Below are 23,552 nucleotides of genomic sequence, written 5' to 3'. Positions count from 1 at the left end.
CATTCTCTACACGACAGGTGTAGCAGGAATAAAAACCTGGTTTCATAACCCTTCGATAGCTCAGTTGGTAGAGCGGTGGACTGTAGGTTGTATGAGAATTGATATCCATAGGTCACTGGTTCAACTCCGGTTCGAAGGATTTTGTCATACTATATAACCCAACCTCCTTTTCTTACATGAAAGTATTTACTGGGATACATGATGACAATGTATGCAGAAAGTTCTTTTGCCAAGTGTACAGTCTAAGATCAACCAAATTCACAATAGAATCATTACATTAGAGGTTAAAGTCAAATTCAAGACTGATTGCGAGAAAAGTATGCAACACTATCTTCACATGTGGAAAATGTATGATGAGGCAAATTCACGTTGGAAACATCGAAATAGACAATAAAATTGAAAGCCATTTGCGGAAATCGATACAGTACTGTCAAACATACATACAGTTACTGTGGAATATTCAAAGAATGATCACTCACTTGACATTTTCCAAACAAAAAATAATAACATTCAATAAAAAAGTGATTTTTGCAGTAATTAATTTAACACTGCAGCAGAATATATGTTGTGAATCGACCAGGTATAAAGTAATCGCCTGAGGTACATTGAAATGTATTCCATACGGAATACATATACTAAAATTGGAACGATACAGAGAAGATTAGCATGGCCCCTGCGCAAGGATGACACGCAAAATCGTGAAGCGTTCCACATTTTTTTCCCCCCAACCTTCATGGATGTTGATAAAATAAGCTTTACCATAAGTTTTAGTCGATGATTTACCAGCCTTCTTAGCTCAGTGGCAGAGCACTAGTCTTGTAAGTCTGTAGCGGTGTCAACTAGTGGTCATGAGTTCAATTCTCATAGGAGGCAAATCGGAAACTTATACATAAGAAAAACAATAATCCGTGAATAGTTGAAATGGTGGTCTCGATTGCTCGGTAGGTGAAACGATAAAGTATAATGTCAGGATGGCCGAGCGGTCTAAGGCGCTGCGTTCAGGTCGCAGTCCAGTTCTCTGGGCGAGGGTTCGAATCCCTCTTCTGACACTCATAAAGCACTTTTGTCACAAGTCCGCTATATGAACTAATCCACCCAGAAGACAATATAGGGAGGATTCAAAACACCTTTTTTGGACAATCCAACAGCAGATGTGGCCGAGTGGTTAAGGCGACTGACTAGAAATCAGTTTCCCTCTGGGAGCGTAGGTTCGAATCCTACCATCTGCGCTTTGACACATCATTCTCTACACGACAGGTGTAGCAGGAATAAAAACCTGGTTTCATAACCCTTCGATAGCTCAGTTGGTAGAGCGGTGGACTGTAGGTTGTATGAGAATTGATATCCATAGGTCACTGGTTCAACTCCGGTTCGAAGGATTTTGTCATACTATATAACCCAACCTCCTTTTCTTACATGAAAGTATTTACTGGGATACATGATGACAATGTATGCAGAAAGTTCTTTTGCCAAGTGTACAGTCTAAGATCAACCAAATTCACAATAGAATCATTACATTAGAGGTTAAAGTCAAATTCAAGACTGATTGCGAGAAAAGTATGCAACACTATCTTCACATGTGGAAAATGTATGATGAGGCAAATTCACGTTGGAAACATCGAAATAGACAATAAAATTGAAAGCCATTTGCGGAAATCGATACAGTACTGTCAAACATACATACAGTTACTGTGGAATATTCAAAGAATGATCACTCACTTGACATTTTCCAAACAAAAAATAATAACATTCAATAAAAAAGTGATTTTTGCAGTAATTAATTTAACACTGCAGCAGAATATATGTTGTGAATCGACCAGGTATAAAGTAATCGCCTGAGGTACATTGAAATGTATTCCATACGGAATACATATACTAAAATTGGAACGATACAGAGAAGATTAGCATGGCCCCTGCGCAAGGATGACACGCAAAATCGTGAAGCGTTCCACATTTTTTTCCCCCCAACCTTCATGGATGTTGATAAAATAAGCTTTACCATAAGTTTTAGTCGATGATTTACCAGCCTTCTTAGCTCAGTGGCAGAGCACTAGTCTTGTAAGTCTGTAGCGGTGTCAACTAGTGGTCATGAGTTCAATTCTCATAGGAGGCAAATCGGAAACTTATACATAAGAAAAACAATAATCCGTGAATAGTTGAAATGGTGGTCTCGATTGCTCGGTAGGTGAAACGATAAAGTATAATGTCAGGATGGCCGAGCGGTCTAAGGCGCTGCGTTCAGGTCGCAGTCCAGTTCTCTGGGCGAGGGTTCGAATCCCTCTTCTGACACTCATAAAGCACTTTTGTCACAAGTCCGCTATATGAACTAATCCACCCAGAAGACAATATAGGGAGGATTCAAAACACCTTTTTTGGACAATCCAACAGCAGATGTGGCCGAGTGGTTAAGGCGACTGACTAGAAATCAGTTTCCCTCTGGGAGCGTAGGTTCGAATCCTACCATCTGCGCTTTGACACATCATTCTCTACACGACAGGTGTAGCAGGAATAAAAACCTGGTTTCATAACCCTTCGATAGCTCAGTTGGTAGAGCGGTGGACTGTAGGTTGTATGAGAATTGATATCCATAGGTCACTGGTTCAACTCCGGTTCGAAGGATTTTGTCATACTATATAACCCAACCTCCTTTTCTTACATGAAAGTATTTACTGGGATACATGATGACAATGTATGCAGAAAGTTCTTTTGCCAAGTGTACAGTCTAAGATCAACCAAATTCACAATAGAATCATTACATTAGAGGTTAAAGTCAAATTCAAGACTGATTGCGAGAAAAGTATGCAACACTATCTTCACATGTGGAAAATGTATGATGAGGCAAATTCACGTTGGAAACATCGAAATAGACAATAAAATTGAAAGCCATTTGCGGAAATCGATACAGTACTGTCAAACATACATACAGTTACTGTGGAATATTCAAAGAATGATCACTCACTTGACATTTTCCAAACAAAAAATAATAACATTCAATAAAAAAGTGATTTTTGCAGTAATTAATTTAACACTGCAGCAGAATATATGTTGTGAATCGACCAGGTATAAAGTAATCGCCTGAGGTACATTGAAATGTATTCCATACGGAATACATATACTAAAATTGGAACGATACAGAGAAGATTAGCATGGCCCCTGCGCAAGGATGACACGCAAAATCGTGAAGCGTTCCACATTTTTTTCCCCCCAACCTTCATGGATGTTGATAAAATAAGCTTTACCATAAGTTTTAGTCGATGATTTACCAGCCTTCTTAGCTCAGTGGCAGAGCACTAGTCTTGTAAGTCTGTAGCGGTGTCAACTAGTGGTCATGAGTTCAATTCTCATAGGAGGCAAATCGGAAACTTATACATAAGAAAAACAATAATCCGTGAATAGTTGAAATGGTGGTCTCGATTGCTCGGTAGGTGAAACGATAAAGTATAATGTCAGGATGGCCGAGCGGTCTAAGGCGCTGCGTTCAGGTCGCAGTCCAGTTCTCTGGGCGAGGGTTCGAATCCCTCTTCTGACACTCATAAAGCACTTTTGTCACAAGTCCGCTATATGAACTAATCCACCCAGAAGACAATATAGGGAGGATTCAAAACACCTTTTTTGGACAATCCAACAGCAGATGTGGCCGAGTGGTTAAGGCGACTGACTAGAAATCAGTTTCCCTCTGGGAGCGTAGGTTCGAATCCTACCATCTGCGCTTTGACACATCATTCTCTACACGACAGGTGTAGCAGGAATAAAAACCTGGTTTCATAACCCTTCGATAGCTCAGTTGGTAGAGCGGTGGACTGTAGGTTGTATGAGAATTGATATCCATAGGTCACTGGTTCAACTCCGGTTCGAAGGATTTTGTCATACTATATAACCCAACCTCCTTTTCTTACATGAAAGTATTTACTGGGATACATGATGACAATGTATGCAGAAAGTTCTTTTGCCAAGTGTACAGTCTAAGATCAACCAAATTCACAATAGAATCATTACATTAGAGGTTAAAGTCAAATTCAAGACTGATTGCGAGAAAAGTATGCAACACTATCTTCACATGTGGAAAATGTATGATGAGGCAAATTCACGTTGGAAACATCGAAATAGACAATAAAATTGAAAGCCATTTGCGGAAATCGATACAGTACTGTCAAACATACATACAGTTACTGTGGAATATTCAAAGAATGATCACTCACTTGACATTTTCCAAACAAAAAATAATAACATTCAATAAAAAAGTGATTTTTGCAGTAATTAATTTAACACTGCAGCAGAATATATGTTGTGAATCGACCAGGTATAAAGTAATCGCCTGAGGTACATTGAAATGTATTCCATACGGAATACATATACTAAAATTGGAACGATACAGAGAAGATTAGCATGGCCCCTGCGCAAGGATGACACGCAAAATCGTGAAGCGTTCCACATTTTTTTCCCCCCAACCTTCATGGATGTTGATAAAATAAGCTTTACCATAAGTTTTAGTCGATGATTTACCAGCCTTCTTAGCTCAGTGGCAGAGCACTAGTCTTGTAAGTCTGTAGCGGTGTCAACTAGTGGTCATGAGTTCAATTCTCATAGGAGGCAAATCGGAAACTTATACATAAGAAAAACAATAATCCGTGAATAGTTGAAATGGTGGTCTCGATTGCTCGGTAGGTGAAACGATAAAGTATAATGTCAGGATGGCCGAGCGGTCTAAGGCGCTGCGTTCAGGTCGCAGTCCAGTTCTCTGGGCGAGGGTTCGAATCCCTCTTCTGACACTCATAAAGCACTTTTGTCACAAGTCCGCTATATGAACTAATCCACCCAGAAGACAATATAGGGAGGATTCAAATCACCTTTTTTGGACAATCCAACAGCAGATGTGGCCGAGTGGTTAAGGCGACTGACTAGAAATCAGTTTCCCTCTGGGAGCGTAGGTTCGAATCCTACCATCTGCGCTTTGACACATCATTCTCTACACGACAGGTGTAGCAGGAATAAAAACCTGGTTTCATAACCCTTCCATAGCTCAGTTGGTAGAGCGGTGGACTGTAGGTTGTATGAGAATTGATATCCATAGGTCACTGGTTCAACTCCGGTTCGAAGGATTTTGTCATACTATATAACCCAACCTCCTTTTCTTACATGAAAGTATTTACTGGGATACATGATGACAATGTATGCAGAAAGTTCTTTTGTCAAGTGTACAGTCTAAGATCAACCAAATTCACAATAGAATCATTACATTAGAGGTTAAAGTCAAATTCAAGACTGATTGCGAGAAAAGTATGCAACACTATCTTCACATGTGGAAAATGTATGATGAGGCAAATTCACGTTGGAAACATCGAAATAGACAATAAAATTGAAAGCCATTTGCGGAAATCGATACAGTACTGTCAAACATACATACAGTTACTGTGGAATATTCAAAGAATGATCACTCACTTGACATTTTCCAAACAAAAAATAATAACATTCAATAAAAAAGTGATTTTTGCAGTAATTAATTTAACACTGCAGCAGAATATATGTTGTGAATCGACCAGGTATAAAGTAATCGCCTGAGGTACATTGAAATGTATTCCATACGGAATACATATACTAAAATTGGAACGATACAGAGAAGATTAGCATGGCCCCTGCGCAAGGATGACACGCAAAATCGTGAAGCGTTCCACATTTTTTTCCCCCCAACCTTCATGGATGTTGATAAAATAAGCTTTACCATAAGTTTTAGTCGATGATTTACCAGCCTTCTTAGCTCAGTGGCAGAGCACTAGTCTTGTAAGTCTGTAGCGGTGTCAACTAGTGGTCATGAGTTCAATTCTCATAGGAGGCAAATCGGAAACTTATACATAAGAAAAACAATAATCCGTGAATAGTTGAAATGGTGGTCTCGATTGCTCGGTAGGTGAAACGATAAAGTATAATGTCAGGATGGCCGAGCGGTCTAAGGCGCTGCGTTCAGGTCGCAGTCCAGTTCTCTGGGCGAGGGTTCGAATCCCTCTTCTGACACTCATAAAGCACTTTTGTCACAAGTCCGCTATATGAACTAATCCACCCAGAAGACAATATAGGGAGGATTCAAAACACCTTTTTTGGACAATCCAACAGCAGATGTGGCCGAGTGGTTAAGGCGACTGACTAGAAATCAGTTTCCCTCTGGGAGCGTAGGTTCGAATCCTACCATCTGCGCTTTGACACATCATTCTCTACACGACAGGTGTAGCAGGAATAAAAACCTGGTTTCATAACCCTTCGATAGCTCAGTTGGTAGAGCGGTGGACTGTAGGTTGTATGAGAATTGATATCCATAGGTCACTGGTTCAACTCCGGTTCGAAGGATTTTGTCATACTATATAACCCAACCTCCTTTTCTTACATGAAAGTATTTACTGGGATACATGATGACAATGTATGCAGAAAGTTCTTTTGCCAAGTGTACAGTCTAAGATCAACCAAATTCACAATAGAATCATTACATTAGAGGTTAAAGTCAAATTCAAGACTGATTGCGAGAAAAGTATGCAACACTATCTTCACATGTGGAAAATGTATGATGAGGCAAATTCACGTTGGAAACATCGAAATAGACAATAAAATTGAAAGCCATTTGCGGAAATCGATACAGTACTGTCAAACATACATACAGTTACTGTGGAATATTCAAAGAATGATCACTCACTTGACATTTTCCAAACAAAAAATAATAACATTCAATAAAAAAGTGATTTTTGCAGTAATTAATTTAACACTGCAGCAGAATATATGTTGTGAATCGACCAGGTATAAAGTAATCGCCTGAGGTACATTGAAATGTATTCCATACGGAATACATATACTAAAATTGGAACGATACAGAGAAGATTAGCATGGCCCCTGCGCAAGGATGACACGCAAAATCGTGAAGCGTTCCACATTTTTTTCCCCCCAACCTTCATGGATGTTGATAAAGTAAGCTTTACCATAAGTTTTAGTCGATGATTTACCAGCCTTCTTAGCTCAGTGGCAGAGCACTAGTCTTGTAAGTCTGTAGCGGTGTCAACTAGTGGTCATGAGTTCAATTCTCATAGGAGGCAAATCGGAAACTTATACATAAGAAAAACAATAATCCGTGAATAGTTGAAATGGTGGTCTCGATTGCTCGGTAGGTGAAACGATAAAGTATAATGTCAGGATGGCCGAGCGGTCTAAGGCGCTGCGTTCAGGTCGCAGTCCAGTTCTCTGGGCGAGGGTTCGAATCCCTCTTCTGACACTCATAAAGCACTTTTGTCACAAGTCCGCTATATGAACTAATCCACCCAGAAGACAATATAGGGAGGATTCAAAACACCTTTTTTGGACAATCCAACAGCAGATGTGGCCGAGTGGTTAAGGCGACTGACTAGAAATCAGTTTCCCTCTGGGAGCGTAGGTTCGAATCCTACCATCTGCGCTTTGACACATCATTCTCTACACGACAGGTGTAGCAGGAATAAAAACCTGGTTTCATAACCCTTCGATAGCTCAGTTGGTAGAGCGGTGGACTGTAGGTTGTATGAGAATTGATATCCATAGGTCACTGGTTCAACTCCGGTTCGAAGGATTTTGTCATACTATATAACCCAACCTCCTTTTCTTACATGAAAGTATTTACTGGGATACATGATGACAATGTATGCAGAAAGTTCTTTTGCCAAGTGTACAGTCTAAGATCAACCAAATTCACAATAGAATCATTACATTAGAGGTTAAAGTCAAATTCAAGACTGATTGCGAGAAAAGTATGCAACACTATCTTCACATGTGGAAAATGTATGATGAGGCAAATTCACGTTGGAAACATCGAAATAGACAATAAAATTGAAAGCCATTTGCGGAAATCGATACAGTACTGTCAAACATACATACAGTTACTGTGGAATATTCAAAGAATGATCACTCACTTGACATTTTCCAAACAAAAAATAATAACATTCAATAAAAAAGTGATTTTTGCAGTAATTAATTTAACACTGCAGCAGAATATATGTTGTGAATCGACCAGGTATAAAGTAATCGCCTGAGGTACATTGAAATGTATTCCATACGGAATACATATACTAAAATTGGAACGATACAGAGAAGATTAGCATGGCCCCTGCGCAAGGATGACACGCAAAATCGTGAAGCGTTCCACATTTTTTTCCCCCCAACCTTCATGGATGTTGATAAAGTAAGCTTTACCATAAGTTTTAGTCGATGATTTACCAGCCTTCTTAGCTCAGTGGCAGAGCACTAGTCTTGTAAGTCTGTAGCGGTGTCAACTAGTGGTCATGAGTTCAATTCTCATAGGAGGCAAATCGGAAACTTATACATAAGAAAAACAATAATCCGTGAATAGTTGAAATGGTGGTCTCGATTGCTCGGTAGGTGAAACGATAAAGTATAATGTCAGGATGGCCGAGCGGTCTAAGGCGCTGCGTTCAGGTCGCAGTCCAGTTCTCTGGGCGAGGGTTCGAATCCCTCTTCTGACACTCATAAAGCACTTTTGTCACAAGTCCGCTATATGAACTAATCCACCCAGAAGACAATATAGGGAGGATTCAAAACACCTTTTTTGGACAATCCAACAGCAGATGTGGCCGAGTGGTTAAGGCGACTGACTAGAAATCAGTTTCCCTCTGGGAGCGTAGGTTCGAATCCTACCATCTGCGCTTTGACACATCATTCTCTACACGACAGGTGTAGCAGGAATAAAAACCTGGTTTCATAACCCTTCGATAGCTCAGTTGGTAGAGCGGTGGACTGTAGGTTGTATGAGAATTGATATCCATAGGTCACTGGTTCAACTCCGGTTCGAAGGATTTTGTCATACTATATAACCCAACCTCCTTTTCTTACATGAAAGTATTTACTGGGATACATGATGACAATGTATGCAGAAAGTTCTTTTGCCAAGTAGTACAGTCTAAGATCAACCAAATTCACAATAGAATCATTACATTAGAGGTTAAAGTCAATTCAAGACTGATTGCGAGAAAAGTATGCAACTACTATCTTCACATGAGGAAAATGTATGATGAGGCAAATTCACGTTGGAAACATCGAAATAGACAATAAAATTGAAAGCCATATGCGGAAATCGATACAGTACTGTCAAACATACATACAGTTTACTGTGGAATATTCAAAGAATGATCACTCACTTGACATTTTTCCAAACAAAAAATAATAACATTCAATAAAAAAGTGATTTTTGCAGTAATTAATTTAACACTGCAGCAGAATTATATGTTGTGAATCGACCAGGTATAAAGTAATCGCCTGAGGTACATTGAAATGTATTCCATACGGGATACATATACTAAAATTGGAACGATACAGAGAAGATTAGCATGGCCCCTGCGCAAGGATGACACGCAAAATCGTGAAGCGTTCCACATTTTTTTCCCCCCAACCTTCATGGAAGTTGATAAAGTAAGCTTTACCATAAGTTTTAGTCGATGATTTACCAGCCTTCTTAGCTCAGTGGCAGAGCACTAGTCTTGTAAGTCTGTAGCGGTGTCAACTAGTGGTCATGAGTTCAATTCTCATAGGAGGCAAATCGGAAACTTATACATAAGAAAAACAATAATCCGTGAATAGTTGAAATGGTGGTCTCGATTGCTCGGTAGGTGAAACGATAAAGTATAATGTCAGGATGGCCGAGCGGTCTAAGGCGCTGCGTTCAGGTCGCAGTCCAGTTCTCTGGGCGAGGGTTCGAATCCCTCTTCTGACACTCATAAAGCACTTATGTCACAAGTCCGCTATATGAACTAATCCACCCAGAAGACAATATAGGGAGGATTCAAAACACCTTTTTTGGACAATACCAACAGCAGATGTGGCCGAGTGGTTAAGGCGACTGACTAGAAATCAGTTTCCCTCTGGGAGCGTAGGTTCGAATCCTACCATCTGCGCTTTGACACATCATTCTCTACACGACAGGTAGGAATAAAAACCTGGTTTCATAACCCTTCGATAGCTCAGTTGGTAGAGCGGTGGACTGTAGGTTGTATGAGAATTGATATCCATAGGTCACTGGTTCAACTCCGGTTCGAAGGATTTTGTCATACTATATAACCCAACCTCCTTTTCTTACATGAAAGTATTTACTGGGATACATGATGACAATGTATGCAGAAAGTTCTTTTGCCAAGTGTACAGTCTAAGATCAACCAAATTCACAATAGAATCATTACATTAGAGGTTAAAGTCAAATTCAAGACTGATTGCGAGAAAAGTATGCAACACTATCTTCACATGTGGAAAATGTATGATGAGGCAAATTCACGTTGGAAACATCGAAATAGACAATAAAATTGAAAGCCATTTGCGGAAATCGATACAGTACTGTCAAACATACATACAGTTACTGTGGAATATTCAAAGAATGATCACTCACTTGACATTTTCCAAACAAAAAATAATAACATTCAATAAAAAAGTGATTTTTGCAGTAATTAATTTAACACTGCAGCAGAATATATGTTGTGAATCGACCAGGTATAAAGTAATCGCCTGAGGTACATTGAAATGTATTCCATACGGAATACATATACTAAAATTGGAACGATACAGAGAAGATTAGCATGGCCCCTGCGCAAGGATGACACGCAAAATCGTGAAGCGTTCCACATTTTTTTCCCCCCAACCTTCATGGATGTTGATAAAGTAAGCTTTACCATAAGTTTTAGTCGATGATTTACCAGCCTTCTTAGCTCAGTGGCAGAGCACTAGTCTTGTAAGTCTGTAGCGGTGTCAACTAGTGGTCATGAGTTCAATTCTCATAGGAGGCAAATCGGAAACTTATACATAAGAAAAACAATAATCCGTGAATAGTTGAAATGGTGGTCTCGATTGCTCGGTAGGTGAAACGATAAAGTATAATGTCAGGATGGCCGAGCGGTCTAAGGCGCTGCGTTCAGGTCGCAGTCCAGTTCTCTGGGCGAGGGTTCGAATCCCTCTTCTGACACTCATAAAGCACTTTTGTCACAAGTCCGCTATATGAACTAATCCACCCAGAAGACAATATAGGGAGGATTCAAAACACCTTTTTTGGACAATCCAACAGCAGATGTGGCCGAGTGGTTAAGGCGACTGACTAGAAATCAGTTTCCCTCTGGGAGCGTAGGTTCGAATCCTACCATCTGCGCTTTGACACATCATTCTCTACACGACAGGTGTAGCAGGAATAAAAACCTGGTTTCATAACCCTTCGATAGCTCAGTTGGTAGAGCGGTGGACTGTAGGTTGTATGAGAATTGATATCCATAGGTCACTGGTTCAACTCCGGTTCGAAGGATTTTGTCATACTATATAACCCAACCTCCTTTTCTTACATGAAAGTATTTACTGGGATACATGATGACAATGTATGCAGAAAGTTCTTTTGCCAAGTGTACAGTCTAAGATCAACCAAATTCACAATAGAATCATTACATTAGAGGTTAAAGTCAAATTCAAGACTGATTGCGAGAAAAGTATGCAACACTCTCTTCACATGTGGAAAATGTATGATGAGGCAAATTCACGTTGGAAACATCGAAATAGACAATAAAATTGAAAGCCATTTGCGGAAATCGATACAGTACTGTCAAACATACATACAGTTACTGTGGAATATTCAAAGAATGATCACTCACTTGACATTTTCCAAACAAAAAATAATAACATTCAATAAAAAAGTGATTTTTGCAGTAATTAATTTAACACTGCAGCAGAATATATGTTGTGAATCGACCAGGTATAAAGTAATCGCCTGAGGTACATTGAAATGTATTCCATACGGAATACATATACTAAAATTGGAACGATACAGAGAAGATTAGCATGGCCCCTGCGCAAGGATGACACGCAAAATCGTGAAGCGTTCCACATTTTTTTCCCCCCAACCTTCATGGATGTTGATAAAGTAAGCTTTACCATAAGTTTTAGTCGATGATTTACCAGCCTTCTTAGCTCAGTGGCAGAGCACTAGTCTTGTAAGTCTGTAGCGGTGTCAACTAGTGGTCATGAGTTCAATTCTCATAGGAGGCAAATCGGAAACTTATACATAAGAAAAACAATAATCCGTGAATAGTTGAAATGGTGGTCTCGATTGCTCGGTAGGTGAAACGATAAAGTATAATGTCAGGATGGCCGAGCGGTCTAAGGCGCTGCGTTCAGGTCGCAGTCCAGTTCTCTGGGCGAGGGTTCGAATCCCTCTTCTGACACTCATAAAGCACTTTTGTCACAAGTCCGCTATATGAACTAATCCACCCAGAAGACAATATAGGGAGGATTCAAAACACCTTTTTTGGACAATCCAACAGCAGATGTGGCCGAGTGGTTAAGGCGACTGACTAGAAATCAGTTTCCCTCTGGGAGCGTAGGTTCGAATCCTACCATCTGCGCTTTGACACATCATTCTCTACACGACAGGTGTAGCAGGAATAAAAACCTGGTTTCATAACCCTTCGATAGCTCAGTTGGTAGAGCGGTGGACTGTAGGTTGTATGAGAATTGATATCCATAGGTCACTGGTTCAACTCCGGTTCGAAGGATTTTGTCATACTATATAACCCAACCTCCTTTTCTTACATGAAAGTATTTACTGGGATACATGATGACAATGTATGCAGAAAGTTCTTTTGCCAAGTGTACAGTCTAAGATCAACCAAATTCACAATAGAATCATTACATTAGAGGTTAAAGTCAAATTCAAGACTGATTGCGAGAAAAGTATGCAACACTATCTTCACATGTGGAAAATGTATGATGAGGCAAATTCACGTTGGAAACATCGAAATAGACAATAAAATTGAAAGCCATTTGCGGAAATCGATACAGTACTGTCAAACATACATACAGTTACTGTGGAATATTCAAAGAATGATCACTCACTTGACATTTTCCAAACAAAAAATAATAACATTCAATAAAAAAGTGATTTTTGCAGTAATTAATTTAACACTGCAGCAGAATATATGTTGTGAATCGACCAGGTATAAAGTAATCGCCTGAGGTACATTGAAATGTATTCCATACGGAATACATATACTAAAATTGGAACGATACAGAGAAGATTAGCATGGCCCCTGCGCAAGGATGACACGCAAAATCGTGAAGCGTTCCACATTTTTTTCCCCCCAACCTTCATGGATGTTGATAAAGTAAGCTTTACCATAAGTTTTAGTCGATGATTTACCAGCCTTCTTAGCTCAGTGGCAGAGCACTAGTCTTGTAAGTCTGTAGCGGTGTCAACTAGTGGTCATGAGTTCAATTCTCATAGGAGGCAAATCGGAAACTTATACATAAGAAAAACAATAATCCGTGAATAGTTGAAATGGTGGTCTCGATTGCTCGGTAGGTGAAACGATAAAGTATAATGTCAGGATGGCCGAGCGGTCTAAGGCGCTGCGTTCAGGTCGCAGTCCAGTTCTCTGGGCGAGGGTTCGAATCCCTCTTCTGACACTCATAAAGCACTTTTGTCACAAGTCCGCTATATGAACTAATCCACCCAGAAGACAATATAGGGAGGATTCAAAACACCTTTTTTGGACAATCCAACAGCAGATGTGGCCGAGTGGTTAAGGCGACTGACTAGAAATCAGTTTCCCTCTGGGAGCGTAGGTTCGAATCCTACCATCTGCGCTTTGACACATCATTCTCTACACGACAGGTATAGCAGGAATAAAAACCTGGTTTCATAACCCTTCGATAGCTCAGTTGGTAGAGCGGTGGACTGTAGGTTGTATGAGAATTGATATCCATAGGTCACTGGTTCAACTCCGGTTCGAAGGATTTTGTCATACTATATAACCCAACCTCCTTTTCTTACATGAAAGTATTTACTGGGATACATGATGACAATGTATGCAGAAAGTTCTTTTGCCAAGTGTACAGTCTAAGATCAACCAAATTCACAATAGAATCATTACATTAGAGGTTAAAGTCAAATTCAAGACTGATTGCGAGAAAAGTATGCAACACTATCTTCACATGTGGAAAATGTATGATGAGGCAAATTCACGTTGGAAACATCGAAATAGACAATAAAATTGAAAGCCATTTGCGGAAATCGATACAGTACTGTCAAACATACATACAGTTACTGTGGAATATTCAAAGAATGATCACTCACTTGACATTTTCCAAACAAAAAATAATAACATTCAATAAAAAAGTGATTTTTGCAGTAATTAATTTAACACTGCAGCAGAATATATGTTGTGAATCGACCAGGTATAAAGTAATCGCCTGAGGTACATTGAAATGTATTCCATACGGAATACATATACTAAAATTGGAACGATACAGAGAAGATTAGCATGGCCCCTGCGCAAGGATGACACGCAAAATCGTGAAGCGTTCCACATTTTTTTCCCCCCAACCTTCATGGATGTTGATAAAGTAAGCTTTACCATAAGTTTTAGTCGATGATTTACCAGCCTTCTTAGCTCAGTGGCAGAGCACTAGTCTTGTAAGTCTGTAGCGGTGTCAACTAGTGGTCATGAGTTCAATTCTCATAGGAGGCAAATCGGAAACTTATACATAAGAAAAACAATAATCCGTGAATAGTTGAAATGGTGGTCTCGATTGCTCGGTAGGTGAAACGATAAAGTATAATGTCAGGATGGCCGAGCGGTCTAAGGCGCTGCGTTCAGGTCGCAGTCCAGTTCTCTGGGCGAGGGTTCGAATCCCTCTTCTGACACTCATAAAGCACTTTTGTCACAAGTCCGCTATATGAACTAATCCACCCAGAAGACAATATAGGGAGGATTCAAAACACCTTTTTTGGACAATCCAACAGCAGATGTGGCCGAGTGGTTAAGGCGACTGACTAGAAATCAGTTTACCTCTGGGAGCGTAGGTTCGAATCCTACCATCTGCGCTTTGACACATCATTCTCTACACGACAGGTGTAGCAGGAATAAAAACCTGGTTTCATAACCCTTCGATAGCTCAGTTGGTAGAGCGGTGGACTGTAGGTTGTATGAGAATTGATATCCATAGGTCACTGGTTCAACTCCGGTTCGAAGGATTTTGTCATACTATATAACCCAACCTCCTTTTCTTACATGAAAGTATTTACTGGGATACATGATGACAATGTATGCAGAAAGTTCTTTTGCCAAGTGTACAGTCTAAGATCAACCAAATTCACAATAGAATCATTACATTAGAGGTTAAAGTCAAATTCAAGACTGATTGCGAGAAAAGTATGCAACACTATCTTCACATGTGGAAAATGTATGATGAGGCAAATTCACGTTGGAAACATCGAAATAGACAATAAAATTGAAAGCCATTTGCGGAAATCGATACAGTACTGTCAAACATACATACAGTTACTGTGGAATATTCAAAGAATGATCACTCACTTGACATTTTCCAAACAAAAAATAATAACATTCAATAAAAAAGTGATTTTTGCAGTAATTAATTTAACACTGCAGCAGAATATATGTTGTGAATCGACCAGGTATAAAGTAATCGCCTGAGGTACATTGAAATGTATTCCATACGGAATACATATACTAAAATTGGAACGATACAGAGAAGATTAGCATGGCCCCTGCGCAAGGATGACACGCAAAATCGTGAAGCGTTCCACATTTTTTTCCCCCCAACCTTCATGGATGTTGATAAAGTAAGCTTTACCATAAGTTTTAGTCGATGATTTACCAGCCTTCTTAGCTCAGTGGCAGAGCACTAGTCTTGTAAGTCTGTAGCGGTGTCAACTAGTGGTCATGAGTTCAATTCTCATAGGAGGCAAATCGGAAACTTATACATAAGAAAAACAATAATCCGTGAATAGTTGAAATGGTGGTCTCGATTGCTCGGTAGGTGAAACGATAAAGTATAATGTCAGGATGGCCGAGCGGTCTAAGGCGCTGCGTTCAGGTCGCAGTCCAGTTCTCTGGGCGAGGGTTCGAATCCCTCTTCTGACACTCATAAAGCACTTTTGTCACAAGTCCGCTATATGAACTAATCCACCCAGAAGACAATATAGGGAGGATTCAAAACACCTTTTTTGGACAATCCAACAGCAGATGTGGCCGAGTGGTTAAGGCGACTGACTAGAAATCAGTTTCCCTCTGGGAGCGTAGGTTCGAATCCTACCATCTGCGCTTTGACACATCATTCTCTACACGACAGGTGTAGCAGGAATAAAAACCTGGTTTCATAACCCTTCGATAGCTCAGTTGGTAGAGCGGTGGACTGTAGGTTGTATGAGAATTGATATCCATAGGTCACTGGTTCAACTCCGGTTCGAAGGATTTTGTCATACTATATAACCCAACCTCCTTTTCTTACATGAAAGTATTTACTGGGATACATGATGACAATGTATGCAGAAAGTTCTTTTGCCAAGTGTACAGTCTAAGATCAACCAAATTCACAATAGAATCATTACATTAGAGGTTAAAGTCAAATTCAAGACTGATTGCGAGAAAAGTATGCAACACTATCTTCACATGTGGAAAATGTATGATGAGGCAAATTCACGTTGGAAACATCGAAATAGACAATAAAATTGAAAGCCATTTGCGGAAATCGATACAGTACTGTCAAACATACATACAGTTACTGTGGAATATTCAAAGAATGATCACTCACTTGACATTTTCCAAACAAAAAATAATAACATTCAATAAAAAAGTGATTTTTGCAGTAATTAATTTAACACTGCAGCAGAATATATGTTGTGAATCGACCAGGTATAAAGTAATCGCCTGAGGTACATTGAAATGTATTCCATACGGAATACATATACTAAAATTGGAACGATACAGAGAAGATTAGCATGGCCCCTGCGCAAGGATGACACGCAAAATCGTGAAGCGTTCCACATTTTTTTCCCCCCAACCTTCATGGATGTTGATAAAGTAAGCTTTACCATAATTTTTAGTCGATGATTTACCAGCCTTCTGAGCTCAGTGGCAGAGCACTAGTCTTGTAAGTCTGTAGCGGTGTCAACTAGTGGTCATGAGTTCAATTCTCATAGGAGGCAAATCGGAAACTTATACATAAGAAAAACAATAATCCGTGAATAGTTGAAATGGTGGTCTCGATTGCTCGGTAGGTGAAACGATAAAGTATAATGTCAGGATGGCCGAGCGGTCTAAGGCGCTGCGTTCAGGTCGCAGTCCAGTTCTCTGGGCGAGGGTTCGAATCCCTCTTCTGACACTCATAAAGCACTTTTGTCACAAGTCCGCTATATGAACTAATCCACCCAGAAGACAATATAGGGAGGATTCAAAACACCTTTTTTGGACAATCCAACAGCAGATGTGGCCGAGTGGTTAAGGCGACTGACTAGAAATCAGTTTCCCTCTGGGAGCGTAGGTTCGAATCCTACCATCTGCGCTTTGACACATCATTCTCTACACGACAGGTGTAGCAGGAATAAAAACCTGGTTTCATAACCCTTCGATAGCTCAGTTGGTAGAGCGGTGGACTGTAGGTTGTATGAGAATTGATATCCATAGGTCACTGGTTCAACTCCGGTTCGAAGGATTTTGTCATACTATATAACCCAACCTCCTTTTCTTACATGAAAGTATTTACTGGGATACATGATGACAATGTATGCAGAAAGTTCTTTTGCCAAGTGTACAGTCTAAGATCAACCAAATTCACAATAGAATCATTACATTAGAGGTTAAAGTCAAATTCAAGACTGATTGCGAGAAAAGTATGCAACACTATCTTCACATGTGGAAAATGTATGATGAGGCAAATTCACGTTGGAAACATCGAAATAGACAATAAAATTGAAAGCCATTTGCGGAAATCGATACAGTACTGTCAAACATACATACAGTTACTGTGGAATATTCAAAGAATGATCACTCACTTGACATTTTCCAAACAAAAAATAATAACATTCAATAAAAAAGTGATTTTTGCAGTAATTAATTTAACACTGCAGCAGAATATATGTTGTGAATCGACCAGGTATAAAGTAATCGCCTGAGGTACATTGAAATGTATTCCATACGGAATACATATACTAAAATTGGAACGATACAGAGAAGATTAGCATGGCCCCTGCGCAAGGATGACACGCAAAATCGTGAAGCGTTCCACATTTTTTTCCCCCCAACCTTCATGGATGTTGATAAAGTAAGCTTTACCATAAGTTTTAGTCGATGATTTACCAGCCTTCTTAGCTCAGTGGCAGAGCACTAGTCTTGTAAGTCTGTAGCGGTGTCAACTAGTGGTCATGAGTTCAATTCTCATAGGAGGCAAATCGGAAACTTATACATAAGAAAAACAATAATCCGTGAATAGTTGAAATGGTGGTCTCGATCGCTCGGTAGGTGAAACGATAAAGTATAATGTCAGGATGGCCGAGCGGTCTAAGGCGCTGCGTTCAGGTCGCAGTCCAGTTCTCTGGGCGAGGGTTCGAATCCCTCTTCTGACACTCATAAAGCACTTTTGTCACAAGTCCGCTATATGAACTAATCCACCCAGAAGACAATATAGGGAGGATTCAAAACACCTTTTTTGGACAATCCAACAGCAGATGTGGCCGAGTGGTTAAGGCGACTGACTAGAAATCAGTTTCCCTCTGGGAGCGTAGGTTCGAATCCTACCATCTGCGCTTTGACACATCATTCTCTACACGACAGGTGTAGCAGGAATAAAAACCTGGTTTCATAACCCTTCGATAGCTCAGTTGGTAGAGCGGTGGACTGTAGGTTGTATGAGAATTGATATCCATAGGTCACTGGTTCAACTCCGGTTCGAAGGATTTTGTCATACTATATAACCCAACCTCCTTTTCTTACATGAAAGTATTTACTGGGATACATGATGACAATGTATGCAGAAAGTTCTTTTGCCAAGTGTACAGTCTAAGATCAACCAAATTCACAATAGAATCATTACATTAGAGGTTAAAGTCAAATTCAAGACTGATTGCGAGAAAAGTATGCAACACTATCTTCACATGTGGAAAATGTATGATGAGGCAAATTCACGTTGGAAACATCGAAATAGACAATAAAATTGAAAGCCATTTGCGGAAATCGATACAGTACTGTCAAACATACATACAGTTACTGTGGAATATTCAAAGAATGATCACTCACTTGACATTTTCCAAACAAAAAATAATAACATTCAATAAAAAAGTGATTTTTGCAGTAATTAATTTAACACTGCAGCAGAATATATGTTGTGAATCGACCAGGTATAAAGTAATCGCCTGAGGTACATTGAAATGTATTCCATACGGAATACATATACTAAAATTGGAACGATACAGAGAAGATTAGCATGGCCCCTGCGCAAGGATGACACGCAAAATCGTGAAGCGTTCCACATTTTTTTCCCCCCAACCTTCATGGATGTTGATAAAATAAGCTTTACCATAAGTTTTAGTCGATGATTTACCAGCCTTCTTAGCTCAGTGGCAGAGCACTAGTCTTGTAAGTCTGTAGCGGTGTCAACTAGTGGTCATGAGTTCAATTCTCATAGGAGGCAAATCGGAAACTTATACATAAGAAAAACAATAATCCGTGAATAGTTGAAATGGTGGTCTCGATTGCTCGGTAGGTGAAACGATAAAGTATAATGTCAGGATGGCCGAGCGGTCTAAGGCGCTGCGTTCAGGTCGCAGTCCAGTTCTCTGGGCGAGGGTTCGAATCCCTCTTCTGACACTCATAAAGCACTTTTGTCACAAGTCCGCTATATGAACTAATCCACCCAGAAGACAATATAGGGAGGATTCAAAACACCTTTTTTGGACAATCCAACAGCAGATGTGGCCGAGTGGTTAAGGCGACTGACTAGAAATCAGTTTCCCTCTGGGAGCGTAGGTTCGAATCCTACCATCTGCGCTTTGACACATCATTCTCTACACGACAGGTGTAGCAGGAATAAAAACCTGGTTTCATAACCCTTCGATAGCTCAGTTGGTAGAGCGGTGGACTGTAGGTTGTATGAGAATTGATATCCATAGGTCACTGGTTCAACTCCGGTTCGAAGGATTTTGTCATACTATATAACCCAACCTCCTTTTCTTACATGAAAGTATTTACTGGGATACATGATGACAATGTATGCAGAAAGTTCTTTTGCCAAGTGTACAGTCTAAGATCAACCAAATTCACAATAGAATCATTACATTAGAGGTTAAAGTCAAATTCAAGACTGATTGCGAGAAAAGTATGCAACACTATCTTCACATGTGGAAAATGTATGATGAGGCAAATTCACGTTGGAAACATCGAAATAGACAATAAAATTGAAAGCCATTTGCGGAAATCGATACAGTACTGTCAAACATACATACAGTTACTGTGGAATATTCAAAGAATGATCACTCACTTGACATTTTCCAAACAAAAAATAATAACATTCAATAAAAAAGTGATTTTTGCAGTAATTAATTTAACACTGCAGCAGAATATATGTTGTGAATCGACCAGGTATAAAGTAATCGCCTGAGGTACATTGAAATGTATTCCATACGGAATACATATACTAAAATTGGAACGATACAGAGAAGATTAGCATGGCCCCTGCGCAAGGATGACACGCAAAATCGTGAAGCGTTCCACATTTTTTTCCCCCCAACCTTCATGGATGTTGATAAAATAAGCTTTACCATAAGTTTTAGTCGATGATTTACCAGCCTTCTTAGCTCAGTGGCAGAGCACTAGTCTTGTAAGTCTGTAGCGGTGTCAACTAGTGGTCATGAGTTCAATTCTCATAGGAGGCAAATCGGAAACTTATACATAAGAAAAACAATAATCCGTGAATAGTTGAAATGGTGGTCTCGATTGCTCGGTAGGTGAAACGATAAAGTATAATGTCAGGATGGCCGAGCGGTCTAAGGCGCTGCGTTCAGGTCGCAGTCCAGTTCTCTGGGCGAGGGTTCGAATCCCTCTTCTGACACTCATAAAGCACTTTTGTCACAAGTCCGCTATATGAACTAATCCACCCAGAAGACAATATAGGGAGGATTCAAAACACCTTTTTTGGACAATCCAACAGCAGATGTGGCCGAGTGGTTAAGGCGACTGACTAGAAATCAGTTTCCCTCTGGGAGCGTAGGTTCGAATCCTACCATCTGCGCTTTGACACATCATTCTCTACACGACAGGTGTAGCAGGAATAAAAACCTGGTTTCATAACCCTTCGATAGCTCAGTTGGTAGAGCGGTGGACTGTAGGTTGTATGAGAATTGATATCCATAGGTCACTGGTTCAACTCCGGTTCGAAGGATTTTGTCATACTATATAACCCAACCTCCTTTTCTTACATGAAAGTATTTACTGGGATACATGATGACAATGTATGCAGAAAGTTCTTTTGCCAAGTGTACAGTCTAAGATCAACCAAATTCACAATAGAATCATTACATTAGAGGTTAAAGTCAAATTCAAGACTGATTGCGAGAAAAGTATGCAACACTATCTTCACATGTGGAAAATGTATGATGAGGCAAATTCACGTTGGAAACATCGAAATAGACAATAAAATTGAAAGCCATTTGCGGAAATCGATACAGTACTGTCAAACATACATACAGTTACTGTGGAATATTCAAAGAATGATCACTCACTTGACATTTTCCAAACAAAAAATAATAACATTCAATAAAAAAGTGATTTTTGCAGTAATTAATTTAACACTGCAGCAGAATATATGTTGTGAATCGACCAGGTATAAAGTAATCGCCTGAGGTACATTGAAATGTATTCCATACGGAATACATATACTAAAATTGGAACGATACAGAGAAGATTAGCATGGCCCCTGCGCAAGGATGACACGCAAAATCGTGAAGCGTTCCACATTTTTTTCCCCCCAACCTTCATGGATGTTGATAAAATAAGCTTTACCATAAGTTTTAGTCGATGATTTACCAGCCTTCTTAGCTCAGTGGCAGAGCACTAGTCTTGTAAGTCTGTAGCGGTGTCAACTAGTGGTCATGAGTTCAATTCTCATAGGAGGCAAATCGGAAACTTATACATAAGAAAAACAATAATCCGTGAATAGTTGAAATGGTGGTCTCGATTGCTCGGTAGGTGAAACGATAAAGTATAATGTCAGGATGGCCGAGCGGTCTAAGGCGCTGCGTTCAGGTCGCAGTCCAGTTCTCTGGGCGAGGGTTCGAATCCCTCTTCTGACACTCATAAAGCACTTTTGTCACAAGTCCGCTATATGAACTAATCCACCCAGAAGACAATATAGGGAGGATTCAAAACACCTTTTTTGGACAATCCAACAGCAGATGTGGCCGAGTGGTTAAGGCGACTGACTAGAAATCAGTTTCCCTCTGGGAGCGTAGGTTCGAATCCTACCATCTGCGCTTTGACACATCATTCTCTACACGACAGGTGTAGCAGGAATAAAAACCTGGTTTCATAACCCTTCGATAGCTCAGTTGGTAGAGCGGTGGACTGTAGGTTGTATGAGAATTGATATCCATAGGTCACTGGTTCAACTCCGGTTCGAAGGATTTTGTCATACTATATAACCCAACCTCCTTTTCTTACATGAAAGTATTTACTGGGATACATGATGACAATGTATGCAGAAAGTTCTTTTGCCAAGTGTACAGTCTAAGATCAACCAAATTCACAATAGAATCATTACATTAGAGGTTAAAGTCAAATTCAAGACTGATTGCGAGAAAAGTATGCAACACTATCTTCACATGTGGAAAATGTATGATGAGGCAAATTCACGTTGGAAACATCGAAATAGACAATAAAATTGAAAGCCATTTGCGGAAATCGATACAGTACTGTCAAACATACATACAGTTACTGTGGAATATTCAAAGAATGATCACTCACTTGACATTTTCCAAACAAAAAATAATAACATTCAATAAAAAAGTGATTTTTGCAGTAATTAATTTAACACTGCAGCAGAATATATGTTGTGAATCGACCAGGTATAAAGTAATCGCCTGAGGTACATTGAAATGTATTCCATACGGAATACATATACTAAAATTGGAACGATACAGAGAAGATTAGCATGGCCCCTGCGCAAGGATGACACGCAAAATCGTGAAGCGTTCCACATTTTTTTCCCCCCAACCTTCATGGATGTTGATAAAATAAGCTTTACCATAAGTTTTAGTCGATGATTTACCAGCCTTCTTAGCTCAGTGGCAGAGCACTAGTCTTGTAAGTCTGTAGCGGTGTCAACTAGTGGTCATGAGTTCAATTCTCATAGGAGGCAAATCGGAAACTTATACATAAGAAAAACAATAATCCGTGAATAGTTGAAATGGTGGTCTCGATTGCTCGGTAGGTGAAACGATAAAGTATAATGTCAGGATGGCCGAGCGGTCTAAGGCGCTGCGTTCAGGTCGCAGTCCAGTTCTCTGGGCGAGGGTTCGAATCCCTCTTCTGACACTCATAAAGCACTTTTGTCACAAGTCCGCTATATGAACTAATCCACCCAGAAGACAATATAGGGAGGATTCAAAACACCTTTTTTGGACAATCCAACAGCAGATGTGGCCGAGTGGTTAAGGCGACTGACTAGAAATCAGTTTCCCTCTGGGAGCGTAGGTTCGAATCCTACCATCTGCGCTT

The 23,552-nt window shown here is 39.9% G+C and overlaps 94 non-coding genes across 94 annotated transcripts; all 94 read left to right on the top strand.

Annotated features, from left to right (window-relative positions):
- Window positions 1-49: 49 nt before the first annotated feature.
- Window positions 50-139, top strand: Trnay-gua. Its single transcript is given in 2 exon segments — window positions 50-86; window positions 104-139. It is a non-coding gene; the product is annotated as a tRNA-Tyr (tRNA).
- A 473-nt stretch (window positions 140-612) lies between these two features.
- On the top strand, window positions 613-718 carry LOC124346325. Its single transcript, XR_006919881.1, has one exon. It is a non-coding gene; the product is annotated as a U6 spliceosomal RNA (small nuclear RNA).
- A 67-nt stretch (window positions 719-785) lies between these two features.
- On the top strand, window positions 786-873 carry Trnat-ugu. Its single transcript is given in 2 exon segments — window positions 786-821; window positions 838-873. It is a non-coding gene; the product is annotated as a tRNA-Thr (tRNA).
- A 92-nt stretch (window positions 874-965) lies between these two features.
- Trnal-cag lies at window positions 966-1,049 on the top strand. The gene has a single exon. It is a non-coding gene; the product is annotated as a tRNA-Leu (tRNA).
- Window positions 1,050-1,147: 98 nt separating this feature from the next.
- Trnas-aga lies at window positions 1,148-1,229 on the top strand. Its single transcript has one exon. It is a non-coding gene; the product is annotated as a tRNA-Ser (tRNA).
- A 60-nt stretch (window positions 1,230-1,289) lies between these two features.
- Trnay-gua lies at window positions 1,290-1,379 on the top strand. Its single transcript is given in 2 exon segments — window positions 1,290-1,326; window positions 1,344-1,379. It is a non-coding gene; the product is annotated as a tRNA-Tyr (tRNA).
- A 473-nt stretch (window positions 1,380-1,852) lies between these two features.
- LOC124346324 lies at window positions 1,853-1,958 on the top strand. The gene has a single exon (XR_006919880.1). It is a non-coding gene; the product is annotated as a U6 spliceosomal RNA (small nuclear RNA).
- A 67-nt stretch (window positions 1,959-2,025) lies between these two features.
- Trnat-ugu lies at window positions 2,026-2,113 on the top strand. The gene is given in 2 exon segments: window positions 2,026-2,061; window positions 2,078-2,113. It is a non-coding gene; the product is annotated as a tRNA-Thr (tRNA).
- Window positions 2,114-2,205: 92 nt separating this feature from the next.
- On the top strand, window positions 2,206-2,289 carry Trnal-cag. Its single transcript has one exon. It is a non-coding gene; the product is annotated as a tRNA-Leu (tRNA).
- Window positions 2,290-2,387: 98 nt separating this feature from the next.
- On the top strand, window positions 2,388-2,469 carry Trnas-aga. The gene has a single exon. It is a non-coding gene; the product is annotated as a tRNA-Ser (tRNA).
- Window positions 2,470-2,529: 60 nt separating this feature from the next.
- Window positions 2,530-2,619, top strand: Trnay-gua. The gene is given in 2 exon segments: window positions 2,530-2,566; window positions 2,584-2,619. It is a non-coding gene; the product is annotated as a tRNA-Tyr (tRNA).
- Window positions 2,620-3,092: 473 nt separating this feature from the next.
- On the top strand, window positions 3,093-3,198 carry LOC124346322. Its single transcript, XR_006919879.1, has one exon. It is a non-coding gene; the product is annotated as a U6 spliceosomal RNA (small nuclear RNA).
- A 67-nt stretch (window positions 3,199-3,265) lies between these two features.
- Window positions 3,266-3,353, top strand: Trnat-ugu. The gene is given in 2 exon segments: window positions 3,266-3,301; window positions 3,318-3,353. It is a non-coding gene; the product is annotated as a tRNA-Thr (tRNA).
- Window positions 3,354-3,445: 92 nt separating this feature from the next.
- Trnal-cag lies at window positions 3,446-3,529 on the top strand. The gene has a single exon. It is a non-coding gene; the product is annotated as a tRNA-Leu (tRNA).
- A 98-nt stretch (window positions 3,530-3,627) lies between these two features.
- On the top strand, window positions 3,628-3,709 carry Trnas-aga. Its single transcript has one exon. It is a non-coding gene; the product is annotated as a tRNA-Ser (tRNA).
- Window positions 3,710-3,769: 60 nt separating this feature from the next.
- Window positions 3,770-3,859, top strand: Trnay-gua. The gene is given in 2 exon segments: window positions 3,770-3,806; window positions 3,824-3,859. It is a non-coding gene; the product is annotated as a tRNA-Tyr (tRNA).
- Window positions 3,860-4,332: 473 nt separating this feature from the next.
- On the top strand, window positions 4,333-4,438 carry LOC124346321. The gene has a single exon (XR_006919878.1). It is a non-coding gene; the product is annotated as a U6 spliceosomal RNA (small nuclear RNA).
- Window positions 4,439-4,505: 67 nt separating this feature from the next.
- Window positions 4,506-4,593, top strand: Trnat-ugu. The gene is given in 2 exon segments: window positions 4,506-4,541; window positions 4,558-4,593. It is a non-coding gene; the product is annotated as a tRNA-Thr (tRNA).
- Window positions 4,594-4,685: 92 nt separating this feature from the next.
- On the top strand, window positions 4,686-4,769 carry Trnal-cag. The gene has a single exon. It is a non-coding gene; the product is annotated as a tRNA-Leu (tRNA).
- Window positions 4,770-4,867: 98 nt separating this feature from the next.
- Trnas-aga lies at window positions 4,868-4,949 on the top strand. Its single transcript has one exon. It is a non-coding gene; the product is annotated as a tRNA-Ser (tRNA).
- A 623-nt stretch (window positions 4,950-5,572) lies between these two features.
- On the top strand, window positions 5,573-5,678 carry LOC124346320. The gene has a single exon (XR_006919877.1). It is a non-coding gene; the product is annotated as a U6 spliceosomal RNA (small nuclear RNA).
- A 67-nt stretch (window positions 5,679-5,745) lies between these two features.
- On the top strand, window positions 5,746-5,833 carry Trnat-ugu. The gene is given in 2 exon segments: window positions 5,746-5,781; window positions 5,798-5,833. It is a non-coding gene; the product is annotated as a tRNA-Thr (tRNA).
- A 92-nt stretch (window positions 5,834-5,925) lies between these two features.
- On the top strand, window positions 5,926-6,009 carry Trnal-cag. The gene has a single exon. It is a non-coding gene; the product is annotated as a tRNA-Leu (tRNA).
- Window positions 6,010-6,107: 98 nt separating this feature from the next.
- Window positions 6,108-6,189, top strand: Trnas-aga. Its single transcript has one exon. It is a non-coding gene; the product is annotated as a tRNA-Ser (tRNA).
- Window positions 6,190-6,249: 60 nt separating this feature from the next.
- Trnay-gua lies at window positions 6,250-6,339 on the top strand. Its single transcript is given in 2 exon segments — window positions 6,250-6,286; window positions 6,304-6,339. It is a non-coding gene; the product is annotated as a tRNA-Tyr (tRNA).
- Window positions 6,340-6,812: 473 nt separating this feature from the next.
- On the top strand, window positions 6,813-6,918 carry LOC124346319. The gene has a single exon (XR_006919876.1). It is a non-coding gene; the product is annotated as a U6 spliceosomal RNA (small nuclear RNA).
- A 67-nt stretch (window positions 6,919-6,985) lies between these two features.
- Window positions 6,986-7,073, top strand: Trnat-ugu. Its single transcript is given in 2 exon segments — window positions 6,986-7,021; window positions 7,038-7,073. It is a non-coding gene; the product is annotated as a tRNA-Thr (tRNA).
- A 92-nt stretch (window positions 7,074-7,165) lies between these two features.
- Trnal-cag lies at window positions 7,166-7,249 on the top strand. The gene has a single exon. It is a non-coding gene; the product is annotated as a tRNA-Leu (tRNA).
- Window positions 7,250-7,347: 98 nt separating this feature from the next.
- On the top strand, window positions 7,348-7,429 carry Trnas-aga. The gene has a single exon. It is a non-coding gene; the product is annotated as a tRNA-Ser (tRNA).
- Window positions 7,430-7,489: 60 nt separating this feature from the next.
- On the top strand, window positions 7,490-7,579 carry Trnay-gua. The gene is given in 2 exon segments: window positions 7,490-7,526; window positions 7,544-7,579. It is a non-coding gene; the product is annotated as a tRNA-Tyr (tRNA).
- A 473-nt stretch (window positions 7,580-8,052) lies between these two features.
- LOC124346318 lies at window positions 8,053-8,158 on the top strand. The gene has a single exon (XR_006919875.1). It is a non-coding gene; the product is annotated as a U6 spliceosomal RNA (small nuclear RNA).
- Window positions 8,159-8,225: 67 nt separating this feature from the next.
- On the top strand, window positions 8,226-8,313 carry Trnat-ugu. The gene is given in 2 exon segments: window positions 8,226-8,261; window positions 8,278-8,313. It is a non-coding gene; the product is annotated as a tRNA-Thr (tRNA).
- Window positions 8,314-8,405: 92 nt separating this feature from the next.
- Trnal-cag lies at window positions 8,406-8,489 on the top strand. The gene has a single exon. It is a non-coding gene; the product is annotated as a tRNA-Leu (tRNA).
- Window positions 8,490-8,587: 98 nt separating this feature from the next.
- Trnas-aga lies at window positions 8,588-8,669 on the top strand. The gene has a single exon. It is a non-coding gene; the product is annotated as a tRNA-Ser (tRNA).
- Window positions 8,670-8,729: 60 nt separating this feature from the next.
- Trnay-gua lies at window positions 8,730-8,819 on the top strand. The gene is given in 2 exon segments: window positions 8,730-8,766; window positions 8,784-8,819. It is a non-coding gene; the product is annotated as a tRNA-Tyr (tRNA).
- A 477-nt stretch (window positions 8,820-9,296) lies between these two features.
- LOC124346335 lies at window positions 9,297-9,402 on the top strand. The gene has a single exon (XR_006919890.1). It is a non-coding gene; the product is annotated as a U6 spliceosomal RNA (small nuclear RNA).
- Window positions 9,403-9,469: 67 nt separating this feature from the next.
- Trnat-ugu lies at window positions 9,470-9,557 on the top strand. Its single transcript is given in 2 exon segments — window positions 9,470-9,505; window positions 9,522-9,557. It is a non-coding gene; the product is annotated as a tRNA-Thr (tRNA).
- A 92-nt stretch (window positions 9,558-9,649) lies between these two features.
- On the top strand, window positions 9,650-9,733 carry Trnal-cag. The gene has a single exon. It is a non-coding gene; the product is annotated as a tRNA-Leu (tRNA).
- Window positions 9,734-9,832: 99 nt separating this feature from the next.
- On the top strand, window positions 9,833-9,914 carry Trnas-aga. Its single transcript has one exon. It is a non-coding gene; the product is annotated as a tRNA-Ser (tRNA).
- Window positions 9,915-9,969: 55 nt separating this feature from the next.
- Window positions 9,970-10,059, top strand: Trnay-gua. Its single transcript is given in 2 exon segments — window positions 9,970-10,006; window positions 10,024-10,059. It is a non-coding gene; the product is annotated as a tRNA-Tyr (tRNA).
- A 473-nt stretch (window positions 10,060-10,532) lies between these two features.
- Window positions 10,533-10,638, top strand: LOC124346315. The gene has a single exon (XR_006919874.1). It is a non-coding gene; the product is annotated as a U6 spliceosomal RNA (small nuclear RNA).
- Window positions 10,639-10,705: 67 nt separating this feature from the next.
- Window positions 10,706-10,793, top strand: Trnat-ugu. The gene is given in 2 exon segments: window positions 10,706-10,741; window positions 10,758-10,793. It is a non-coding gene; the product is annotated as a tRNA-Thr (tRNA).
- Window positions 10,794-10,885: 92 nt separating this feature from the next.
- On the top strand, window positions 10,886-10,969 carry Trnal-cag. The gene has a single exon. It is a non-coding gene; the product is annotated as a tRNA-Leu (tRNA).
- Window positions 10,970-11,067: 98 nt separating this feature from the next.
- Trnas-aga lies at window positions 11,068-11,149 on the top strand. The gene has a single exon. It is a non-coding gene; the product is annotated as a tRNA-Ser (tRNA).
- Window positions 11,150-11,209: 60 nt separating this feature from the next.
- On the top strand, window positions 11,210-11,299 carry Trnay-gua. Its single transcript is given in 2 exon segments — window positions 11,210-11,246; window positions 11,264-11,299. It is a non-coding gene; the product is annotated as a tRNA-Tyr (tRNA).
- A 473-nt stretch (window positions 11,300-11,772) lies between these two features.
- On the top strand, window positions 11,773-11,878 carry LOC124346314. The gene has a single exon (XR_006919873.1). It is a non-coding gene; the product is annotated as a U6 spliceosomal RNA (small nuclear RNA).
- Window positions 11,879-11,945: 67 nt separating this feature from the next.
- Window positions 11,946-12,033, top strand: Trnat-ugu. The gene is given in 2 exon segments: window positions 11,946-11,981; window positions 11,998-12,033. It is a non-coding gene; the product is annotated as a tRNA-Thr (tRNA).
- Window positions 12,034-12,125: 92 nt separating this feature from the next.
- On the top strand, window positions 12,126-12,209 carry Trnal-cag. The gene has a single exon. It is a non-coding gene; the product is annotated as a tRNA-Leu (tRNA).
- Window positions 12,210-12,307: 98 nt separating this feature from the next.
- Trnas-aga lies at window positions 12,308-12,389 on the top strand. The gene has a single exon. It is a non-coding gene; the product is annotated as a tRNA-Ser (tRNA).
- Window positions 12,390-12,449: 60 nt separating this feature from the next.
- Trnay-gua lies at window positions 12,450-12,539 on the top strand. Its single transcript is given in 2 exon segments — window positions 12,450-12,486; window positions 12,504-12,539. It is a non-coding gene; the product is annotated as a tRNA-Tyr (tRNA).
- A 473-nt stretch (window positions 12,540-13,012) lies between these two features.
- Window positions 13,013-13,118, top strand: LOC124346313. The gene has a single exon (XR_006919872.1). It is a non-coding gene; the product is annotated as a U6 spliceosomal RNA (small nuclear RNA).
- Window positions 13,119-13,185: 67 nt separating this feature from the next.
- On the top strand, window positions 13,186-13,273 carry Trnat-ugu. Its single transcript is given in 2 exon segments — window positions 13,186-13,221; window positions 13,238-13,273. It is a non-coding gene; the product is annotated as a tRNA-Thr (tRNA).
- A 92-nt stretch (window positions 13,274-13,365) lies between these two features.
- On the top strand, window positions 13,366-13,449 carry Trnal-cag. The gene has a single exon. It is a non-coding gene; the product is annotated as a tRNA-Leu (tRNA).
- Window positions 13,450-13,547: 98 nt separating this feature from the next.
- On the top strand, window positions 13,548-13,629 carry Trnas-aga. Its single transcript has one exon. It is a non-coding gene; the product is annotated as a tRNA-Ser (tRNA).
- Window positions 13,630-13,689: 60 nt separating this feature from the next.
- On the top strand, window positions 13,690-13,779 carry Trnay-gua. The gene is given in 2 exon segments: window positions 13,690-13,726; window positions 13,744-13,779. It is a non-coding gene; the product is annotated as a tRNA-Tyr (tRNA).
- A 473-nt stretch (window positions 13,780-14,252) lies between these two features.
- Window positions 14,253-14,358, top strand: LOC124346312. The gene has a single exon (XR_006919871.1). It is a non-coding gene; the product is annotated as a U6 spliceosomal RNA (small nuclear RNA).
- A 67-nt stretch (window positions 14,359-14,425) lies between these two features.
- On the top strand, window positions 14,426-14,513 carry Trnat-ugu. Its single transcript is given in 2 exon segments — window positions 14,426-14,461; window positions 14,478-14,513. It is a non-coding gene; the product is annotated as a tRNA-Thr (tRNA).
- A 92-nt stretch (window positions 14,514-14,605) lies between these two features.
- Trnal-cag lies at window positions 14,606-14,689 on the top strand. The gene has a single exon. It is a non-coding gene; the product is annotated as a tRNA-Leu (tRNA).
- Window positions 14,690-14,787: 98 nt separating this feature from the next.
- On the top strand, window positions 14,788-14,869 carry Trnas-aga. Its single transcript has one exon. It is a non-coding gene; the product is annotated as a tRNA-Ser (tRNA).
- A 60-nt stretch (window positions 14,870-14,929) lies between these two features.
- Trnay-gua lies at window positions 14,930-15,019 on the top strand. Its single transcript is given in 2 exon segments — window positions 14,930-14,966; window positions 14,984-15,019. It is a non-coding gene; the product is annotated as a tRNA-Tyr (tRNA).
- Window positions 15,020-15,492: 473 nt separating this feature from the next.
- On the top strand, window positions 15,493-15,598 carry LOC124346311. Its single transcript, XR_006919870.1, has one exon. It is a non-coding gene; the product is annotated as a U6 spliceosomal RNA (small nuclear RNA).
- A 67-nt stretch (window positions 15,599-15,665) lies between these two features.
- Trnat-ugu lies at window positions 15,666-15,753 on the top strand. The gene is given in 2 exon segments: window positions 15,666-15,701; window positions 15,718-15,753. It is a non-coding gene; the product is annotated as a tRNA-Thr (tRNA).
- A 92-nt stretch (window positions 15,754-15,845) lies between these two features.
- On the top strand, window positions 15,846-15,929 carry Trnal-cag. The gene has a single exon. It is a non-coding gene; the product is annotated as a tRNA-Leu (tRNA).
- A 98-nt stretch (window positions 15,930-16,027) lies between these two features.
- Trnas-aga lies at window positions 16,028-16,109 on the top strand. Its single transcript has one exon. It is a non-coding gene; the product is annotated as a tRNA-Ser (tRNA).
- Window positions 16,110-16,169: 60 nt separating this feature from the next.
- On the top strand, window positions 16,170-16,259 carry Trnay-gua. Its single transcript is given in 2 exon segments — window positions 16,170-16,206; window positions 16,224-16,259. It is a non-coding gene; the product is annotated as a tRNA-Tyr (tRNA).
- Window positions 16,260-16,732: 473 nt separating this feature from the next.
- LOC124346309 lies at window positions 16,733-16,838 on the top strand. The gene has a single exon (XR_006919869.1). It is a non-coding gene; the product is annotated as a U6 spliceosomal RNA (small nuclear RNA).
- Window positions 16,839-16,905: 67 nt separating this feature from the next.
- On the top strand, window positions 16,906-16,993 carry Trnat-ugu. The gene is given in 2 exon segments: window positions 16,906-16,941; window positions 16,958-16,993. It is a non-coding gene; the product is annotated as a tRNA-Thr (tRNA).
- A 92-nt stretch (window positions 16,994-17,085) lies between these two features.
- On the top strand, window positions 17,086-17,169 carry Trnal-cag. Its single transcript has one exon. It is a non-coding gene; the product is annotated as a tRNA-Leu (tRNA).
- A 98-nt stretch (window positions 17,170-17,267) lies between these two features.
- Window positions 17,268-17,349, top strand: Trnas-aga. The gene has a single exon. It is a non-coding gene; the product is annotated as a tRNA-Ser (tRNA).
- A 60-nt stretch (window positions 17,350-17,409) lies between these two features.
- Window positions 17,410-17,499, top strand: Trnay-gua. Its single transcript is given in 2 exon segments — window positions 17,410-17,446; window positions 17,464-17,499. It is a non-coding gene; the product is annotated as a tRNA-Tyr (tRNA).
- A 473-nt stretch (window positions 17,500-17,972) lies between these two features.
- On the top strand, window positions 17,973-18,078 carry LOC124346308. Its single transcript, XR_006919868.1, has one exon. It is a non-coding gene; the product is annotated as a U6 spliceosomal RNA (small nuclear RNA).
- Window positions 18,079-18,145: 67 nt separating this feature from the next.
- Window positions 18,146-18,233, top strand: Trnat-ugu. Its single transcript is given in 2 exon segments — window positions 18,146-18,181; window positions 18,198-18,233. It is a non-coding gene; the product is annotated as a tRNA-Thr (tRNA).
- Window positions 18,234-18,325: 92 nt separating this feature from the next.
- On the top strand, window positions 18,326-18,409 carry Trnal-cag. Its single transcript has one exon. It is a non-coding gene; the product is annotated as a tRNA-Leu (tRNA).
- Window positions 18,410-18,507: 98 nt separating this feature from the next.
- Trnas-aga lies at window positions 18,508-18,589 on the top strand. The gene has a single exon. It is a non-coding gene; the product is annotated as a tRNA-Ser (tRNA).
- Window positions 18,590-18,649: 60 nt separating this feature from the next.
- Window positions 18,650-18,739, top strand: Trnay-gua. Its single transcript is given in 2 exon segments — window positions 18,650-18,686; window positions 18,704-18,739. It is a non-coding gene; the product is annotated as a tRNA-Tyr (tRNA).
- A 473-nt stretch (window positions 18,740-19,212) lies between these two features.
- Window positions 19,213-19,318, top strand: LOC124346307. The gene has a single exon (XR_006919867.1). It is a non-coding gene; the product is annotated as a U6 spliceosomal RNA (small nuclear RNA).
- A 67-nt stretch (window positions 19,319-19,385) lies between these two features.
- Trnat-ugu lies at window positions 19,386-19,473 on the top strand. Its single transcript is given in 2 exon segments — window positions 19,386-19,421; window positions 19,438-19,473. It is a non-coding gene; the product is annotated as a tRNA-Thr (tRNA).
- Window positions 19,474-19,565: 92 nt separating this feature from the next.
- On the top strand, window positions 19,566-19,649 carry Trnal-cag. The gene has a single exon. It is a non-coding gene; the product is annotated as a tRNA-Leu (tRNA).
- Window positions 19,650-19,747: 98 nt separating this feature from the next.
- Trnas-aga lies at window positions 19,748-19,829 on the top strand. Its single transcript has one exon. It is a non-coding gene; the product is annotated as a tRNA-Ser (tRNA).
- A 60-nt stretch (window positions 19,830-19,889) lies between these two features.
- On the top strand, window positions 19,890-19,979 carry Trnay-gua. The gene is given in 2 exon segments: window positions 19,890-19,926; window positions 19,944-19,979. It is a non-coding gene; the product is annotated as a tRNA-Tyr (tRNA).
- Window positions 19,980-20,452: 473 nt separating this feature from the next.
- On the top strand, window positions 20,453-20,558 carry LOC124346306. Its single transcript, XR_006919866.1, has one exon. It is a non-coding gene; the product is annotated as a U6 spliceosomal RNA (small nuclear RNA).
- Window positions 20,559-20,625: 67 nt separating this feature from the next.
- Window positions 20,626-20,713, top strand: Trnat-ugu. The gene is given in 2 exon segments: window positions 20,626-20,661; window positions 20,678-20,713. It is a non-coding gene; the product is annotated as a tRNA-Thr (tRNA).
- A 92-nt stretch (window positions 20,714-20,805) lies between these two features.
- Trnal-cag lies at window positions 20,806-20,889 on the top strand. Its single transcript has one exon. It is a non-coding gene; the product is annotated as a tRNA-Leu (tRNA).
- A 98-nt stretch (window positions 20,890-20,987) lies between these two features.
- On the top strand, window positions 20,988-21,069 carry Trnas-aga. Its single transcript has one exon. It is a non-coding gene; the product is annotated as a tRNA-Ser (tRNA).
- A 60-nt stretch (window positions 21,070-21,129) lies between these two features.
- Trnay-gua lies at window positions 21,130-21,219 on the top strand. Its single transcript is given in 2 exon segments — window positions 21,130-21,166; window positions 21,184-21,219. It is a non-coding gene; the product is annotated as a tRNA-Tyr (tRNA).
- A 473-nt stretch (window positions 21,220-21,692) lies between these two features.
- On the top strand, window positions 21,693-21,798 carry LOC124346305. Its single transcript, XR_006919865.1, has one exon. It is a non-coding gene; the product is annotated as a U6 spliceosomal RNA (small nuclear RNA).
- Window positions 21,799-21,865: 67 nt separating this feature from the next.
- Window positions 21,866-21,953, top strand: Trnat-ugu. Its single transcript is given in 2 exon segments — window positions 21,866-21,901; window positions 21,918-21,953. It is a non-coding gene; the product is annotated as a tRNA-Thr (tRNA).
- Window positions 21,954-22,045: 92 nt separating this feature from the next.
- Trnal-cag lies at window positions 22,046-22,129 on the top strand. The gene has a single exon. It is a non-coding gene; the product is annotated as a tRNA-Leu (tRNA).
- Window positions 22,130-22,227: 98 nt separating this feature from the next.
- Trnas-aga lies at window positions 22,228-22,309 on the top strand. Its single transcript has one exon. It is a non-coding gene; the product is annotated as a tRNA-Ser (tRNA).
- Window positions 22,310-22,369: 60 nt separating this feature from the next.
- On the top strand, window positions 22,370-22,459 carry Trnay-gua. The gene is given in 2 exon segments: window positions 22,370-22,406; window positions 22,424-22,459. It is a non-coding gene; the product is annotated as a tRNA-Tyr (tRNA).
- Window positions 22,460-22,932: 473 nt separating this feature from the next.
- Window positions 22,933-23,038, top strand: LOC124346304. Its single transcript, XR_006919864.1, has one exon. It is a non-coding gene; the product is annotated as a U6 spliceosomal RNA (small nuclear RNA).
- Window positions 23,039-23,105: 67 nt separating this feature from the next.
- Trnat-ugu lies at window positions 23,106-23,193 on the top strand. Its single transcript is given in 2 exon segments — window positions 23,106-23,141; window positions 23,158-23,193. It is a non-coding gene; the product is annotated as a tRNA-Thr (tRNA).
- Window positions 23,194-23,285: 92 nt separating this feature from the next.
- Window positions 23,286-23,369, top strand: Trnal-cag. The gene has a single exon. It is a non-coding gene; the product is annotated as a tRNA-Leu (tRNA).
- Window positions 23,370-23,467: 98 nt separating this feature from the next.
- Window positions 23,468-23,549, top strand: Trnas-aga. Its single transcript has one exon. It is a non-coding gene; the product is annotated as a tRNA-Ser (tRNA).
- Window positions 23,550-23,552: the final 3 nt, after the last annotated feature.

The sequence above is a fragment of the Daphnia pulicaria genome, chromosome 6 (genome assembly GCF_021234035.1).
Source record: "Daphnia pulicaria isolate SC F1-1A chromosome 6, SC_F0-13Bv2, whole genome shotgun sequence".
Classification (NCBI taxonomy): Eukaryota; Metazoa; Arthropoda; class Branchiopoda; order Diplostraca; family Daphniidae; genus Daphnia; species Daphnia pulicaria.
The sequence above is the reverse complement of the archived record's forward strand: the minus strand, read 5'-3'. Positions and strand labels throughout refer to the sequence as shown.